Below are 19618 nucleotides of genomic sequence, written 5' to 3'. Positions count from 1 at the left end.
CCCAAAGTTTAATGGAACTGTGCATACCCTTTGATTTAGCAATGCCACTACTACATCTTTATCCAAAAGGTATGTTAAAAAGTGGGAAAGGACCTACATGTAAAAAAAACCCCATTAATCGCATCCCTTTCTGTGATGGCAATAAATTGGAAATTGAGGGGATGGCCATCAATTGGGGAATGGCTGAACAAGTTGTGGTATATGAATGTAATGGAATACTTTTGTGCTATAAGAAATGATGAGCATATGGAATTCAGAAAAACCTGGAAAAACTTACATAAACTGATGCTGTGTGAAGTGAGCAGAACCAGGAAAAGATTGTACACAGAAAAATCTGCAACAATCAATTGTGATTGACCTAGCTCTTCTCAGCAATACAATGATCCAAGACAATTCCAAAAGACTCATGATGAAAAATGCTATGTACATCCAGAGAAAGAACTATGGAGTCTAAATGCAGATCAAAGCATACCATTTTCACTTCTTTTGTTTCTGTTTTTTGTTGTTGTTTTTTGCTTTTCCTGACTTTTCCCTTTCATTTTTTTTTCTTTCACAACATGAATAATGTGGAAATATGTTTACATGATTGCACTGTATAACCAATATCAGATTGCTTGCTGTCTTGGGAAGGGGGGATAGAAGGGTGAGAGTGAGAGAAAATTTGGAACTCAAAATTTTATAAAAAATGAATGTGGAAAACTATCTTTATATCTAATTGGAAAAATATAAAATATTATTTTTAAAATGTTCTTGCCTTTCCTTATGTATTTTCCCTTTACCATTGTGTATATGTGTGGTTTTTTTTTTCCTTGCAGCAGGTTTGAAAGGAAAACCATTTACATAAGGGGCAGACACTAGAATGTTCTAAAGGGAAAGTAAAATCTGAGAAAGAGCAGAACCTCCCACACAATGATGAAGTTAACAGAATAGTATTTAATGTACATAAATGTTAGACATGTAACTCCATTTGTTTATTCACTTCCCAAAGTTTCCAGTTAGTTTCTAGTTCTTAGATACCCAAAAAAGCATTGCCATAGATATTTGGTGCAAATAGAACTTTTTTTTAAAATGATTGACATCCTTGAATAATATGCCTAGCAGTAGAATCTCTGAATAAAAGTCACTTTTAGCAAAATTCTAAATTTATGTCTATAATGATGAGACCCATTCATGGTTCCCAAATAATGAATAAGTATACCTATCTTTCCACAGTTCCTCAAATAGTGATTATTATTATCTTTTGATATCTTGACAAGGTTGTTGTAAGGAGAACATTTTGAAAAATATTAAAGCATTATAGAGATGTGAGCTTTTATTAATAATCTCCATCTCAAAGGCTATGGCTCTACAATACCCCAGTAGTCCAACAGATATGTGAACTCATCAATATAGGTATCCTCTCTGATGATGCATATTACACCACACCCCCCATTGCCTGTCCCTTGAATTTTCATTCATGCATTCCCAGAAAATCACCACAGAAGATTCACCCAATATTCCAAAGAACATCCTTATATTCTCTTAATAGATCATATATCCCCATGAAGCACATATGCTGTCCATTGTTTCTGGGAGTTTTTTCCTCCTCTCTAAGTCTCATTAAATTAGCAAGTAAACTTTTTTCCTATCCATATAGTTTAAAGAAATTCTTGTTATGTGTATATGTTTATATATGCACATATATTTAGACACACTGCATATAAATCAATGAGTACCTTTTTGTTTCTTCTACATTTTGGATCACTGTTCTATTGATATGCCTTTTTTTTCTATCACTACCTGCTATCATCCCCCTCTCTCCATCACCTCCCTGAGTAGAAGGCCCCTTCCTACAAATACATGTAATCTATTCCTGATTATATATTTAACTAATGAATTTCTATATAGAACTTCTCCACCATAATTCCTCACTTTCAATGTGTTATAATCTACTTGCATTCATTTCATAAGTTATCATTTCTTTTTGGATAATCCTCACCTGCAATTCTTTGGAAATTATAATAACTCATGTTGTAAAGTCATACATTGTCACTGAAAAAATATTAGTTTTTAAAATACAAGCCTTTGTTTTAAGTGAAGATGTGTGGGTCTTTAAAAGATCTATGTAATTTAAAAAATCACTCATCTTGTCCTGTTTAATGCCCAGTTCACTATCTATTTACTATATGTGACTCAGGGGTATGTACTCACGGATAATCTGTACAGGGTATACATCTAATGGAAAAATAGGGACTTCATCATCTACTTATTTTGTCCTATGTGAATAGTTTGGTGAAACTATTAGGAGATTATGGATCTAACTTAAAGATTAACTTAATATTCTCGAGCTTGATATAGTTGGCACAGTGCAATTCACAAATAGATGCATTTGGAGGACTCACTATATTCAGGGATTTTCTCTTCACCTAGAACTGTACTAGTCCTCTTCCATGACAGTTTAGGAAGACTTGGGGCAAGTATGTGTTTTCTGGTTACATTTCAATATTAATGGAGGGTCAAAAAACAAAATTATCTCCACTATTACTTCTTTGAAGGTATCCATATGAGTGGGACATATTAATGGGAGGTACTTTATTAGAGAAGAGCCTTTAAGGCAGTATTTTACTCTATCAAAACAAATATTGTATAGTCAACACAGTAAGTACAGTGGAATTTTCTATCTGCTTCACCTTTCAGTCAATTGTATGATTGTAAAGATGTGATCTGCTGGATTATAGCTTCTGAAAGCCCTCCTCTTCCCTTCTATTGCTGCCATGAAGTATTCCTTCACTGTATATATAGATAATTGTCATAATAATTTTGTACAACAGAGATGATAAGCATATAGATTTGTAGTCATTGCTATTTTCTACACCATGTGTTTACAAAGACAAAATCAAGTGGAGAATGAATTGGTGGTCCCATTGATAAAGATGCCCTTTTTAGAGGAGTTAGATCCAACAACCTTGATAGATTTATTGGGGGTACCACAAAATATCCTGGTAGGTGCCACCTCTTACTTCTGTTGCAAAGCAACATAGAGGCTGCAAGTCTCTTAGTAAATAGTATTCTTGGCTAATTGCTAAAAAATGAGTTTTTTCTCACTTCAAATATCAGGCTGTTAATTAGCATTCCTATTATTGTTTTTCTTAGGTCATTTCCCCCTCTGGCTTTGATGTCTGTTCTTAAATATTTAGCATTTTATTCATATTCCTCTACAGTTAGTCAGTGTCTGAAAATCCTGGCTGACATTCATCAGCAGTCTTCTTAAATAATTAGTAATTAAATGTAAACATATTTAAGAATCCCTGAACTTGAGTTTTGCCTTTTGTCATCATTCCAAATCTAATTTGAGTCTTGCCTTAATAGCCTCATTTCCTTTCAGGCACAAGCCCTCTTTCAGCAACTTTTTGTGGGTCTTTCTATCAATACATGCCGCATACCCTCACAGCAATGTAACCAGCAGAGCCAGTCTCCACTCCTTCAATGAAAGGAGTTGTTTATTGGTTCCATACAGAAGATTTATGGATGAGAACTTGAAGTATGCAGTGGGTAAGGCAGAAATAAGAGAATAACATTACTGACCATGAATGCAGGTGCTGTTTAAAACTCTCCAGTGCTTTCTCCTCAAAGGCAACTCTCATGGGTTCTGTCATATTCTGCATGTTTTGCTAAGTGGGTTTGGAGGATGACTTGCACAATAGCATCCCCAAGTCCAAATTCCCAATAAATTCCTATTTTTCACTTGGAAGATAAAGGAGAAAGAAAGTTCTAGGGCTTAGAGTACAGATGGCACTTAACACAGCTGTTACAGTCAACTGGAAATGAATGCAAGAAGTTCTGTTTGCATGTTATGACCATAATCCAGCTCCTAATTATGTCCAGGTTGGAGAAAGTCTACAGTTTGTCACCAGAATCCCAAAATTTCAGTTTATATCAATAACAGACTCGGACTTTCTACTGTGCCTTTGGCAAGGTTCATTCCTTTTCTTCAGCCTGTGAGAAGGAAATTCTGACTTCTATCAATCATTGCCATACAATGCCATGAGAACAGATGCCTCTCTTATTTACAGGAATGAATTCTCCCAACTTCTTGAAAACACAGATAATGTAACCTGGCATAAGATGACACCTCAATGTAGGCTGCCTATCATAAATGTGATCTCTTATAGGGGGTTACCTATTATCATATCAGAAAAAGTCCATAAAATTAACTAGCATTTGAACTGCCCAAAAATGGAACAGGCTGCCTCAGTGTACAGTGAATGTCTCACATTACAGATCTTGAAATGGAGACTGGATGGCCACTTCTTAGGGATGTGGGTGAGGCTATATTTTGAGTAAGTGTCCTACTAATTGATTTCTGGGGTTCCTTCTATGTCTATGAGTATATGATTCTATTTTTCACAATTTTTTAAAAGGTAAAAGTTAGAAATTTGGAAAGCTAAGGACAGGGATTGGCAGCTATTTTAAAATTCAAAAGTACTCTGGATAGGGACCTGGGATGAGTAGCATTTGAATAAATAGGAAAATTCATAGATCTAAATTCAGAAGGAGAAAAGTAAATAAAGAAGACAATAGGGAATGATTTAACACTTGTCTCAAACCATGAAGGCTAGAAGATGGTGAGCCAAAGCCAAAGGAAGCAAGATGATCATCTGGGCATAGCCTGCCTGATGACAAAAAAACAGTCTATGTTTAAAAAAAAGTTTATAAACTAGATTTGCAATCTCTATATGATCATTTCAGCACCTATTTTAACTAACTCTAGTGAGAGGAATCTCAAGATTCCTGAAAAAAGCTAATTTAATTTATTGACAGCTTTAAAAGGCTCTTTTTAATTAAGATTGAGCCCAAATCTGCCTTCCTCCAAAAAGCATGTATCAGAAGTGGGACTTGAACTCATATCTTCCTAGTTCCAAAGCCTGCTCTTATCCAATAGACAATAGCTACCTCTCTTAGTTTGTTAAAATATAATTGTAATTTCATTATACTTTTATAACATCTCACAAACAAAGCTTAAATATAAAACAGAAGTAGTCTAACATGTATGGGGCATTTGTTTGTATGTAGAATATTTGTGGTATTCATATTAATATTAAGTAGGTTTGTTTCTAAATGGGAAGTATCTTGAGGTGTGTTATTATTGACGCTATTGCTATCCATAATTCTTTTTCAGCTGCTAATTGCAATCATTATTTTTGTTTTTATAATAGCTAAGAAAACCACATTTTTCAAAAATATTCTATGAAGTTATAAAATTATTATCATTTTATTTGACAAGCCAGAAAAATCCTTATTTACTCAGAGTCAAAACATGATTTGATTTTCAGGTTCAAATGCACATTACAATGTACTATTAAAAAAAACTACACGGGGCTGCTAGGTGGCCCAGTAGATAGAGTACCAGCCCTAGAGTCAGGAGGACTTGAGTCCAAATCTGGCCTCAGACACTTTACACGTACTAGCTGTGTGACCCTGAGCAAGTCACAACTCCAATTGCCTCACAAATAATTTATTATTAATAATAATTGATCATTCATATTCAGAAGGAATAAGGTTGAATGTATTCTACTTATTCTTAGCCAATGGGATCTCCTTCCATTCATATTCAGAAATATCTAAGTCCCTAAAATTGCCTCTAAAATGAAACAAAAAATTATTTTTAGACCAGAATAATCAAGGTTTTACTTTCTCTAGGCAACTAGGTGGCCCAGTGGACAGAGTGCTAGTCCTGGAGTCAGGAAGATGTGCGTTCAAATATGGCCACAAGCAATTACTAGCTATGTGACATTGGGCAAAACATTTAACTTCTGCTTGCCTCATTTTGATGAACTGTAAAATGGGGATAATAATAGCACCTACCTCACAGAATTGTTGTGAAAATCAAATGAGATATCTGTAGTGCTTAACACAGTGACTGGCACATAACAAACACTATACAAATTCCTATTCACGTTCCCTCTCCTGTTTCATTAATATAAAGGATTTTGTTTAATTGGGAAACATATGAAAATATTTTGGTGGAATATTTTTTCATAGCTCTTCATATATGTAGCCATTTGAAATGTTTGAATCAGAGCTTCCTATGTGTTTAGGAAGCATGTATTGACTTAGAGTACTCAGTTTTTATCAAAAGAATAATCTACCTTATATACAAGCTTCAGAAAGAAATTTTTATGAAAATTTAATTTCTTTCATCTTTGCTACTATCAGAATGAAAAGTAGCAACTTCTTTTCATTAAAACACCTTTGGAAGTACTTGGCAGTAGAGAGCCAGTGGGTTTTACAATATTAGAGAAGTATCCTTTAGTCTGCTCCTATATCGTCATGTAATTGTACAGTTTTCTTTTCAGTAGAGTTTATAAAGGATGTTTTCAATGCATTTTAAACTTATGTTTATAAAGTTAGTCTTCTCATGATCTGAAAAATTATATTTAACTCTTTGTTCATGTTTCTCAATATGTGACTATGAAGAGCGTGTGTCTGTGTGTGTGTATACATATGTATATATGCCTTCATTTTCTCATATTAATAACTGAGATTCAGTTTTGTCTGAATAGAGTCATATAGAATTCTCACATGTAAATTTCATTTTTTAACTCCACAATTATATTGAAAGTTTTACTTGATCTGACATTTTCATCAATAAGTTAAGGAAGTAACAAATTTTCCCTAGTATCTGTTTGAACAGACAAGCAGCATGGCATAGAAAACAGAGGTAGCTTTGAAATCAAGAAGATTTAGGCTGAAGTTCTATCTGTAACATATATTGCCCATGTGGCCCTGAGCAAGTCACTCCATCTCTGATTCTCTAGAGAACTCTCTCATACTATAAGCTGCAAAGAAATTCCCAACTTGCATCTAGAGGGAGTTTCCTTATCTAGGAGTTTCCCATACCAATGAAACATATTTGCATTCCCTATCAATTTCAACCATATATCATACATATCATAAAAAGAGTATTTTAATAACATCTGTTGCTTCATCTCCTTGAAATGAAAAATAGGAAGACTAGTTTTTCAACTAATGAATTGCAATTGTCTCCAAACATATGGGCAAATCTATTTATGGTGGGTAGAGTTTCAAACCTGGTGTCAGAAAGACTCATCTTCCTGAGTATAAATCTGGCCTCAGGCACTTACTAGCTGTATGATCCTGGACAAGTCACTTATTCCTGTTTGCCTCAGTTTCCTCATCTGTAAAATGATTTGGAGAGGAAATGGCAAACCACTCCAGCATCTTTGCCAAGAAAACCCCAAATGGGGTCACAAAGAGTTGGACACAAGTGAACATTAAATTCATTATCCTCTTGTGTTAAGATTTGAAATTGTTTTTCATACTGTTTTCCAACCATTATTTCCATCAAGTCAAGAGGTGACAACATTTCTGCTATCCAAAAAGGGTTTTTACACTTAGTACTTCTTTTGGCAACTCTTTATATTTAAGGAATTCTTTTTGATGCCACAGACATAGCATTTGGGAAACCTCATTTTTGCTTATTAAAAACATTTAATTTTGCTTGGAAATTTTATCTTGCCAATATGTTCTATATACCCTTTATGTTTTGTTTTATTGTTTTATGCTACCTACAGCTAAAGCATTCATAAAAAAAAACACAGGAGTCTTTCATCTACAAGACTAACAGAGCTTATGAATCCAAATAATAAGTACATTAGATTTCATTTTCTGCATTTGCTTATTTTAGATTGGGTTTTTCTATTTCTGTTATGTAAGCTATTTCTACTGTCTTTGTACTAATGTTATCTGCTAGTAATAGCTTCACCAGCACTTAGCACAATACCTGGCATATAGTAGGTAGTCAATAAATTTTTAATGACTGATTATGCCAGTGGAATTTTTTTAAACCAGTTGCATAGATGTCCATAATGAATGGATATTATCTCATCTTTTTTTTAAAAAAAATAGAGGGGGCAGAGCCAAGATAGCAGAGTGAAAGCAGTGACTTGCTTGAGCTCTCCTCCAAACCCCTCCAAATACTCATAAAAAATGGCTCTAAACAAATTCTGAAGCAGCAGAACCCACAAAAAGACAGAGTGAAACAAATTTCCAGCCCAAGACAACCTAGAAGATTAATCAGAAAGGTGTATCACGCAGGGCTGGGAGAGCAGTGCAGCACAGCGTGGGTGCGCAGGCTGCAGCGAACCTAGAGTAGGCCTCAGAGGACTGAATCGCGGATAGCTGTGGCAGTTTCCGGAATCCTCAATCCACGAATGCCGAAGACAACTTAGAAGGTCAATGGGAAAACTTTGTTTCTGTCGGTGATCAGAGAGGAAGGCGAGGTTTCAGCTCCATTCCCCAAGAGTGTGGCCCGGGGCGGGTGGGGCAGCTGCTTCCTGAGCTTTGGCCCACAGACTGAGGGGGAATACAGTGGCTGATCAGAGAGGGACTGCAGGGATCTCGGTGCCAGTGCTGAGGCAGGAACCTCTTGCTTTGCCCGTGTTTGGATCTGGGTCACAGTTCTGGGTGGCAGTGCTGGGGTGAGGAGGAGCACTGGTGTGGTGGAGCTTGTAGTGGCTATGGAGAGAAACCCCTCCTCACAGTTACAGGACAGAAAGGAGTACTTGTAGTCGCAGGCCAGGAAAGGAGTAAACACCTTGCCCCTTATCATATCTCCTTGGAAGAACTGAAAATTTAAAGGTCCCTACAAATATCTCTGAAAACAGCTGTACAAACCCCTGAAGCTTGGGACAGTACATTCTCCACATTGGAAGCAGATTCTTACCTTAACAAAGAGTTTAAAACTCAAGTCATTGACTGGGATCATGAGCAAGCAGCGCAAAAAGAGTTAGACTATATTATCCTACTTTGGTGAAAAAGAAGATCAAAATATACAACCAGAAGAAGACAACAAAGTCAAAGCTCCTACATCCAAAGCCTCCAAGAAAAATATGAATCAGTCCCAGGCCTTGGAAGAGCTCAAAGGGGATTTTGAGAAGCAAGTAAGGGAAGTAGAGGAAAAACTGGGAAAAGAAATGAGAGTGATGCAAGAAAATCATGAAAAACAAGTCAACAGCTTGCTAAAGGAGACCCAAAAAAATACTGAAGAAAATAACACCTTAAAAAATAGCCTAACCCAAATGGCAAAAGAGGTCCAAAAAGCCAATGAGGAGAAGAATGCCCTAAAAAGAAAATTGGCCAAATGGAAAAGGAAGTCCAAAATTACTGAAGAAAATACTTCCTTAAAAATTAGAAGAGCAATTGGAAGATAGTGACTTTATGAGAAATCAAGACACGTAAGAACAAATCCAAAAGAATGAAAAATTAGAAAACAATGTGAAATATCTCATTGGAAAAACAACTGACCTGGAAAATAGATCCAGGAGAGAGAATTTAAAAATTATTGGACTATCTGAAAGCCATGATCAAAAAAAGAGCCTAGACATCATCTTTCAAGAAATTATCAAGGAAAACTGCCCTGATATTTAGAACCAGAGGGCAAAATAGAAATTGAAAGAATCCACAGATCTCCTCCTGAAAGAGATCCCCAAAGGAAAACTCCTAGGAATATTGTAGCCAAATTCCAGAGTTCCCAGGTCAAGGAGAAAATATTACAAGCTGCCAGAAGGAAACAATTCAAGTACTGTGGAAACACAATCAGGATAACACAAGATTTAGCAGCTTCTACATTAAAGGACTGCAGGGCATGGAATATAATATTCCAGAGGGCAAAGGAGATAGGATTACAACCATGAATCACCCACCCAGCAAAACTGAGTACAATCCTTCAGGGGAAAAATGGTCATTCAGTGTAATAGAGGACTTTCAAGCATTCCTGATGAAAAGACCAGAGCTGAATAGAAAATTTGACTTTCAAATACAGGACTCAGTGGAACATGAAGAGGTAAACAGGAAAGAGAAATCATGAGACTTTTAAGATTGAACTGTTTACATTCCTGCATGGAAAGATGATATTTGTAACTCATGAGACTTTGTCAGTATTAGGGTAGTTGAAGGAAAAAATGTATGTATATATATATATATATATAGATAAGATAGATAGATAGATAGATAGATAGATAGATAGATAGATATAGATAGATAGAGGGCACAGGGTGAGTTGAAGATTAAGGGGTCATATCTGGAGAATAAAATTAAGGGATGAGAGAGGATTATCTAGGAGAAGAAGAAAGGGAGAGGTAGAATGGGGTAAATTATCTCACAAAAAAAAAGAAAGAAAAGTTCTCAGTGGAGGGGAAAGGGGAAGGTGAGAGGGAATGAGGAATCTTATTCTCATAGGATTTGGCTTAAGGAGAATAACATACACATTCAATTGGGTATGGAAATCTGTCTTACCCTACAGGAAAATAGGGGGAGAAGGGGACAAGAGAGCAGGGGGATGATAGAGAGGAGGGCAGATTGGGAAAGAGGGTAATCAGAAGCAAATACTTCTGAGGAGGGACAGGGTCAAAAGAAAGAATAGAATAAATGGGAGGGCAGGATAGGATTAAGGGAAATAGAGTTAGTTTTTCACAACATATCTACTATGGAAGTGTTTTGCATAACTGCACATGTACAACCTATATTGAGTTGCTGCCTTTTCAGTGAGGGTGGGTGGGGAGGGAGGAAGGGAGAAAATTTGGAACTCAAAGTTTTAAAAACACATGTTTTAAAAAAATGTCTTCACATGCAACTGGGAAATAAGAAATACAGGAAATGGGGTACAGAAGTCTATCCTGCTCTACAGGAAAATAGATGGGGAAGGGGATAAGAGAAGGGAGGGGGGAGAGATAGAAGAGAAGGAAGACTAGGAGAAGGGGTATTCAGAATGCATGCCATCTTGGGGTGGGGGGAGGGGTGAGCAATTTGGAACTCAAAAACTTGTGGAAATGAATATTGAAAACTATAAATAAATAAATTTATATTAAAAAACAGAGGCAAAAAAGTAAGAACATTAAATTTTATTTTAATTCTTATAAAGTTTGAATAATTATTTTTAACCTTTCTTAAGTCATTTCATATTTTAAAAGTCACAGTTTTTTGAAATCAGATAATTATGTACTAAGCTAAATGAATAAGGCTAGAAAACATAACACATTCTACATTACTTTTAACTTTAAGGGATTGTTTAACCTTGAGTTTATAGACCTCACATTCAAATGCATTAAATGGGGTGATATTACAATTCTTATATGTTATGAGTCACTACCAACTCTTTCTGATGACAGATGGTGCATGTATTATGTATAATAGCCATAGTACATTTACTCTCAAAGAAAATTAATTGTATTAGTCTTATTATTATTGATTTCTCTGTGAACTTTGCTTTCATTAAAAATGAATAAATTTAAATAATAATTATATTGAAAATATCCAATAATTTTGATTATATTTTGTGACCCATATTCCTACCTCCTACCATTAGAGAATCTTCCAAGCTATTACATAAGTAGGACATACACCACTAAGAAAACTTTGATCAGACCACCTCTTATTTTTCAGTTGGAGAAACTGAGCATCAGAGAGGTTAAGCAACTTTTCTAGGCTAGGATTTGAACCAAAGTTTCCTTATTTCTAGTCTTTTACCCTTTCTACTATAGCATGGTGGCCCTTTGAAGTCAAACACAATAAGCTTAGTCTCTCTTTGAATTTATAACCTTTAAATTTTGAAAAGAACTATAATCATAGGATTGTGGATTTAGAATTGAAATGGACCTTAAAATCCATCCAGTCCAATTCACTCACTGAGGCAGAAAAAAATGAGTTTCTCCAAGTCATACACATAGTAAATGATGGAACCAGGACCAGATCTTATGTTTTATGACTTCAGATCCAGTGCTTTTTCTACTACTCTGTCTCCCTGATGTCTTCCATCTTCTGTGCTACATATCCTTAGTTCCTTCCATCTTCCCCAATATAGCATAATTTAAAATCCTCTTAAGTTGAAGGTCACTCTTCTCTGGATGTGCTCTGGCTTGTCAATTTCCCTCTTTAGATGTGATGCCCAGAACTGAACACAGTACTCCAGATGTCATCTGAGCAGGGCAGAGTTCAGTGGGAGCATTACTTCCATTTTTCTGAACACTATACTTCTATTAACACAGAATAAAATTGCATTAACATTAGCATTTTTGGCAGTAATATCACACTGTTGACTCATAGTAAGCATGCAATCAATTAAAATCCCAAGTTTTTTTTCACATATCTTCCCTTCCTATACTCATGCAACTAATTTTCAAACCTGTGCACGTGATTTGGCATTTAGGCCTACTAAATTTCATCTTTAGTTGGGCCCATTATTCCAGTCAATTCGGATCTTTCGGGATTCTGATTTTGTTGTCTAAGATATTAACTATTCCTCCAGTTGTCAGTGAGATGCTGTGGGATTAGGAAATAGAGGTGAATGCAGGTGTGGTTCTATGAAGAATTTTGGTGAGAGGAGAAGAGAGAGTTCCAACCACCTGACTCTTCACTGTGAAATCAGTTGTGGGGACTAAGGAATTGTGCTGTTATTTGTATAAGGAAATTTCAATGGCGTAAATAGTAAAAAAGGAGCTGCTGCACATAAAGGCTTGGTACATGAAGAAGCTGGCTTTCATCTGTTGATATAGAGTGGATGTAGATTGCTATTTGACCTGAGTATCAGAATGGTGCTTGAAAGGGGATGGTTAAGAGGCTGAGAGGCATTGGAGTGAATTGCCTGCAGAATTACTCTGTTTTCTTATTCCCTTATATACTGTAGTCATTGAGGTAAATAGGGTATGTTCACAGGTGACTCTTTCATTATAAATTCACGACTTGTGCTGTTCTAGTTCCCCAGTGCAGCATTTACTAGAATTGGAGAAGTTCCTAGCTCCAGACTAGGATAGTCTATTTAAATTAGACCAGCTGAGCTTTCTTCTGGTTTCCTGTCCATAATATAAGATTTGGGGGCTCTCTGATCAAGTTTACCTTAGCTTGGTGTCAATCATCTCCAAATTTGATCAGTGTGCCAACTGGTTCTTCCTCTAATAATAATAGTTACATTTATATAATATTTTAAGGTTTGCAAAGCACTTGAATAAGTTTAAAACTGCACTGGAACTTTGCAGACACAAGGCATTATCTAATTTTGTTCTCAGAACATCCCTAAGAGGTAAGTAATATTATTATTTTTATTTTACATGTATGGAAAGTGAAGAAGAGGCTTGCTCAAGTCTACATAGCTAAAAGTGTCTGAGACTGGATTTGAACTCAGATTTTCCTGACTCCAGATCCAGCACTCTATCCACTACACCACCTAGATGTTTATCAAAATATTGACTTGACTAGGATCAAGCACAGAGCTCTAAAACATAATGGTCATTGATATTTATAAAGTACTTTAAAGTTTGTAACATGCTTTGCATGCACCAGTTCATTTGACCTTTACAACAACCTCATGAGGTAATTCCTATAAACATACTATTATTATTTTCAAGATAGCAGTACAGAGGAAACAGAGACTGAGAAGTAAAATAAGTTGCAAAAAGTCATGAATATCTGAGGTAGGGTTAGAACCCAGGGTTTCCTGGCTCCAAGTCTCTTATTCTATGCATATATCACGGCGAAGACCCCTCTTCCATGTTAACATAAATCTATTATGTTCTGGATTAAGTTACTTAAACAAGTCTGAATCCATTTAACTAGACTGTCATCTAGCTCTCATTTCTCTATCTTGTCTCCAAGAATATAATGAAAAATTTCCTCAAATGTTTTAATGAATTTTAGATGCACTATATCTATAGTATTTATCTAAAGTACCATGATTTGTCAACCCATGTATAAGATATTAATACCTTTTCCTCATATGACATGGGCCCCCATTCCCTAAAGAAAAAAAAATTAGAAAGACTTCAATAGGAAATGATATTAGACCATCATGAAATTGTATTTATCGTTAGTTAAATTAACAGTTTGCCCAATCCCCATTCTTCTTGTCTCCCTCATACAGGAAAAAAAAAGTGGTATACAACCCAAGAACACAAAAAAGTTTTGGAAGTTTTCTCCAGCTAAAAGATGACACATAGAGAAGAAAATCTGTAGAAGAAAAAGAATTTAGAATCCCAGGAATGTTCTTTTTTTTCTACACTAAAAAGGGAAACCATGGATACCAGTATAGGTTCTCTAGGTAATAATAATTATGATTATCCTATTATTATCATTCTAAGAGATAACACATAGAGAAAAGAAAGAAAAAAAATTCAAAATCCCAGGACTGTTTTTTCTGGGTTGAAAGAGAAACCATGGATAGTGGTATATATTGTTTTAGGTTCAATTACAAAGCTAGAAATATAGTTTTAATTATCTATCTATCTATCTATCTATATCTATCTATCTATCTATATCTATCTATCTATATATATGTGTGTGTGTGTATGTATATATACATATATATACACACATGCATATATGTATGTATGTATATGTATATATGTGTATATATTGTATATGTGTGTATATCTATCTATCTATCTATCTATCTATCTATCTATCTATATGACAACTTCTGTTTGCCTCACTTTTCTCAACTGTGAAATAAGAATAAGAATAGTACCTTCTTGCAGAGCTGTTGTGAGAATTAAGTGAAGTAATATTTGTAAAACACTTAGCATGGTGCCTGACACATAGTTGTTGTTTGTCCTTCATTTTTAAAGAAGACCAATGACATCACAAGCAGATGTCTTGTCTTGCACATAAATTGGATTTAAGTGAGGCAGAGTTACACAAAGTTGTCAGCCTCACTCTCTCTTCCAGTCATTGAAGTCCAGAAGTCAAACAAAAGTCAAGATAACTGGCCCAATATACAGTGGATGAGTTTGGCATCTTCCATGTTTGACTAAGTTCTAAATAATTCACAGTGACTGCTTCAGCTTCCTTGGTGGCCATTGAAATAGATCGTTCTCATCCTTTCATCCCACCAGGGGCAATCTTCACATGCTTGAAGTAGACATCCCCAACTCACAAGGGTTTGAGACCTGTTGGTTACCCTCAACCTGATTTAGTCTGCCTGCCAAGATGGTATTACCAGGGTATGGCCACTTCATATGCTACAGTTTCTCAGAGCCACAGATGAGATTGGGGGACAGGTAGACAATGAAGGAGGATGACCATCCCTGAAAAGGGCTCAGTGAGCCTTCACACCAGAGATGCTAGTCCTCTCTAAGGACCTCAAATACTCCCTGAGACATAGTATGTGCTATATAAATGCTATTATGGTAACTCTTAACTAGAGGAATTCATATACCCCAACTGAGGAAACTGGGAATATGAGGTAGCCCAGCCTTAAGGGTCTTTATAGCAGTGGAAGGGAGATGAGATAAACCAGAGATGAATTAGTAGAAAGACTGAAAGACCAAAAGTTCAAGACAAAAGCTTAAGTATAAACTCAGCAGTTCACAAGCAGTTGAACCACCTGAAAGAGTTTTTTTTAATAAAGGAAATATAAGTAAAATCTCAAAAAGAAACTGAGACTCATTACACAAATATTATAGTATACAAATAGACTAAATTTCATAATGAAAGATGAAAACAGCAGCAAGAAACTCTGAAATAGTTCCAAATGATATAGAATTCTTGAAAGAAAAAATTAAGAATGAATTTTAATCTGGGTTCAACTCATAATTTTAAAGGACATGTGAAGTAGGAAAAATTGAATACAAATTGCAAAATCTCCCCTAAAAGCAGAAGCTCAGGTACAGAAAATACTAAACTTGGAATACAAAAGTACTGAAACAGAGGAAAAATTGGCTAAAGAGAAACAAAAGGCAAAAATGATTTTTAAAAAGAACAGATTAATTCTATATAATCTATATCTATTCATTTTTAAAATTACTCAGATAAATTAAGGATCAGAGGTATCCCAGAAGAACATTATGTCAAGTATGCAAGGAAAATAAGAAAACTTTCCGGCACTTCTGAATAAAGACAACAAAGCATTGATTGACTGAATCCATAGAGTATTAACAGGGGAAAAAATATGCTTCATGATCCAAGCTACATAGTGGTCATAGTTCACATTTTAAGCAGCAAACAACAAATTTTATTGGCAGCCAGGAAAGACCATTAAATATAGTAGAATGATACAACTATTGTGTTATTGGATTAACAGAACTATTCCAAATTCATGAGAAAATGGAAAAACAAGGAGAATAGTATATTCCAAAAAGTAAAGAGACTTGATTTGCAACCCTAAGCAACATGCCCTAACCTATTTCTAATTATCTATTTTAAAAGATATTCATAAAATAAAAAGCACTAGAAACATTTCTGAAATTGCAGTCACACATATGCACACAGACATAAAGACCCCCCACACACACACACACACACGCACGCACACACACACAATGCTTTCAACCCATAATGCTTTCTTTGTGAATGGATTTTTTTTAGAGTGAGGTACAGTAGATATTACAGAAGGAGATAAGATCTAGAAATAATGATATCGTCAAAATGGGATAGAAGATGGAGCTCAAACTTGATATTTAAATTTTATTTTCATCGAGGACCCAGAGAGAATGAAGAAAGAATAAGTAAGGGTATAGTTAATGAATCAGGAAAAAAAATAGATTAGATTGAAAGGGAAGAAAATATGAAGACACTGCCCAGAAAAACTTTGAAAAGAGTACAGTGAAAGAAAATCTTTTAATTCAATACAAAGAACAAAGGTTTTGAATCAAGCAGGATGGGAAAAATAATAGTCAAGGGAGAGGTAAAAGAGATAAATAATAACAACTAAAGAAAGAAATTAATCATTTAAGTAAATAAAAAACAATTTATGATAGGACAGGAAAATGGGAATGGGAGAGTAGGCAGAGCCTAGGGAATAGACAAATATAAAAACAGTGTAAACAAAATTTCAAGACAAAGTACTCATTTAAAACAGGAAAGGAATGGAAGTCAAAACAAAATAAATAAGAGCAACAGAGCATGTGCCTAGCAACTATATCCTTAACTTACATGTATTAAACATTTTGATAAAGTGAAATATAGAAATAGAATGTGTAAAACACCAAAATCCCTAATTCTATTATGTAAGAAACCCATCTAAAAATATACACATATTAGATGAATATGGACAACCAGAAATAAATTTACAATGGATCAGGTTATTCCCTCCCACCAAAAAAAAATTAGGAATTGAATTCATATTATAGACAAAGCAAAAATAGATAATTTATAGTATCGAGAGATATTTAAGTAAATGCTACTATGATAAAAGAGAACATACAATGAACTGATGCCAATAATAAATATCTGCATCAAATGGCAAAGCATCTAAATGTATAAATATAAATGAAGTATATGTGAAATGTTTATAAAAATAAATATGAATATAAAAGAAAAATTAACTGAATTGCAAAAAGAGATAAATAATAACATAATAATTGTGGGAAACTTTAATTTTCCTCTCACAAAGCTAGAAAAATTTAACAGAAAGATAAGCAAAAAAGGAAAATATAAAACTGCACAAAGCATTGGAGAATATAGAGATGAACTATGCTTGACATCTTCTAAATGGAAGCATTAAGGAATGTACATATTCTGAGCATACAATTTCTGAGTGGTCCTAGGAAGAAAAATTGGCTCTGAAAATAGGCATTAACTAAATAAAATGAATTCAAGAACTGTGAAATTTTAAAATCATAAAATTTAATGAATATACAAGCTCTAAATAAATACAAAAGACGAAATCTTGAAAATCATAGGAAATATAGTCAAAAAGAGAAAAAGTCCACCAAATTGATAAACCAAACTAAAAGTTCATTATTTTGAAACCTAACAAAATTTTTAACTCCTTAGCTAACCTAAGCACAGAGGAAAAAAATTTTTTTAAATGAAAAAAAGAGAGAATTACAACAAAGAAGAAATAAAAAGAACTATCCCAAATTATCCTATTCCAAATTATATTGTGAAACTGACAATTTAAGCAAAATAGAGGGTTGCCCATTAAAATGTGAAATAATTAAATCAATAGAACATGAAATAGAGACCTTGAATAATTTAATTTCTCAGAAAATTAAAGGACCAACAAGCAAACTATGAAAGAAAAAGCATTCTGGTCAAAAAATATTTGTAGATAAATTATACCAAATGTTTGAAGAGCAGTATACCTGTGCTACACAAATTATTCTCAAAAACTCACAAGAGGAACGTCCTACCAAAGTATTTTTGATGAGACAAATAAAAACCAAGTACCTGGAAGCATCAAAGAAAGAGAATTATAAAGCAGTTTCATTAATGAATACTGATACAAAAATTTAAAATAAATCCCAGAAAAAAACCACTACAATATACCATTCTATAGAAAGAGATAGATGATTTTATAGACATAGATATTCACTTTTACTAAGTTGGATTTGTGCCAGGGATGAAAGACTTGTTCAACTTTAGAAAAACATTCAATATAATTTATTATATTACAAACAAAAGCATCTCAAAGACCTAATGCATAAAGCTTCAAAAAAAAATCTACAAGGTAGAAGTCATTTATTACATAATATATTTAAGAATTTATACAACATAATAGAAGAAATAAAAACACATAAATTATAAGCATAGAAAGAACATTTTTAAACATTTTAAGGCTGATACATAAAACCAAAAGTTAGCAGTATTTGCAATGAGATATTAAAAATCATCCTAATGTAACTCAGGAAGGAAGAACTCTGTCAATTACAGAGACAATCCTGATCTCTATTTGTAGAAGGAATTGCTTTATTAGGAGTTCCTGACACTTGTAATAACATAAATCATGTCAAAACAACAATAAAAACTGCATCTTCATGCATTTAATATTCAATGAAGTCTAATTCTGAGGATTTGAAGTTACTTTTTTTTAAAATAATAATAGCTCCTTGTCAATAAAACCATTTTATACTGAGTGTTTTGCATATACATCTCTCATCTGATACAACAGCTCTATGAGTATATCACAGAATTATAAAATCCCAGAGCTGGACAAAGCTCCAAGACTATCTCATCTTTGAAGGACAAGAATCACTTCTACTACACAGTTGATAAATCCTCATCTAACTTTTGCCTAAAGAACCACAGCAGGGTGCCTTTATGGCATCTGTTTATACTTTTAGATTGTTTGTTTCTTTCTTAAATTATATCAAGCCTAAATTGACCTCTTTTCTATATCCACCTTCTCCCTTATTCTGCACTCTGAAATCAAGCAGAAGTTGAATTCTACCTCACCCTCAACTTCATGATTTTACTTTTGCTTTCTAGGTTCTTCATAAAAATAGAATTTTTGACCACATGAATCATCAGAATCAAGTCTTAATAAGTTCTTGGCCACATCATAGAGATATTGAATCACTCAATCAGATTGACAAATTGCTGTCCCAAGTAGCCCTCAGCAGAGAGTGATCAACTACTACTGACCTTACTGAATTGGCTCTCACCTAAAAGCACCCATGGTTCCATATCCTTCTTTGGAAGATAAGCAGCTTTTTGGCTTCTCTTCACTGGGGTCAGCTCTTTTCTCTTAGAAAAAAAAGTCTACTATGTGCTGCTTAATTCCAAGTGTGCAGTAGTTTTTTTCTTTTCTTGACATTTTCTTCTTGCATTCCAACATGTAACAAAGGACAAGATTCCCCTCTAAATTTTCAGATCTTTTTATTTTTCTTTTTAATGTTTGTGTTAAAGC

This window comes from Phascolarctos cinereus, unplaced genomic scaffold (assembly GCF_003287225.1).
Source record: "Phascolarctos cinereus isolate Bilbo 61053 unplaced genomic scaffold, phaCin_HiC Scaffold_5;HRSCAF=322, whole genome shotgun sequence".
NCBI classification, from domain to species: domain Eukaryota; kingdom Metazoa; phylum Chordata; class Mammalia; order Diprotodontia; family Phascolarctidae; genus Phascolarctos; species Phascolarctos cinereus.
This window is presented reverse-complemented; position numbering follows the sequence as displayed.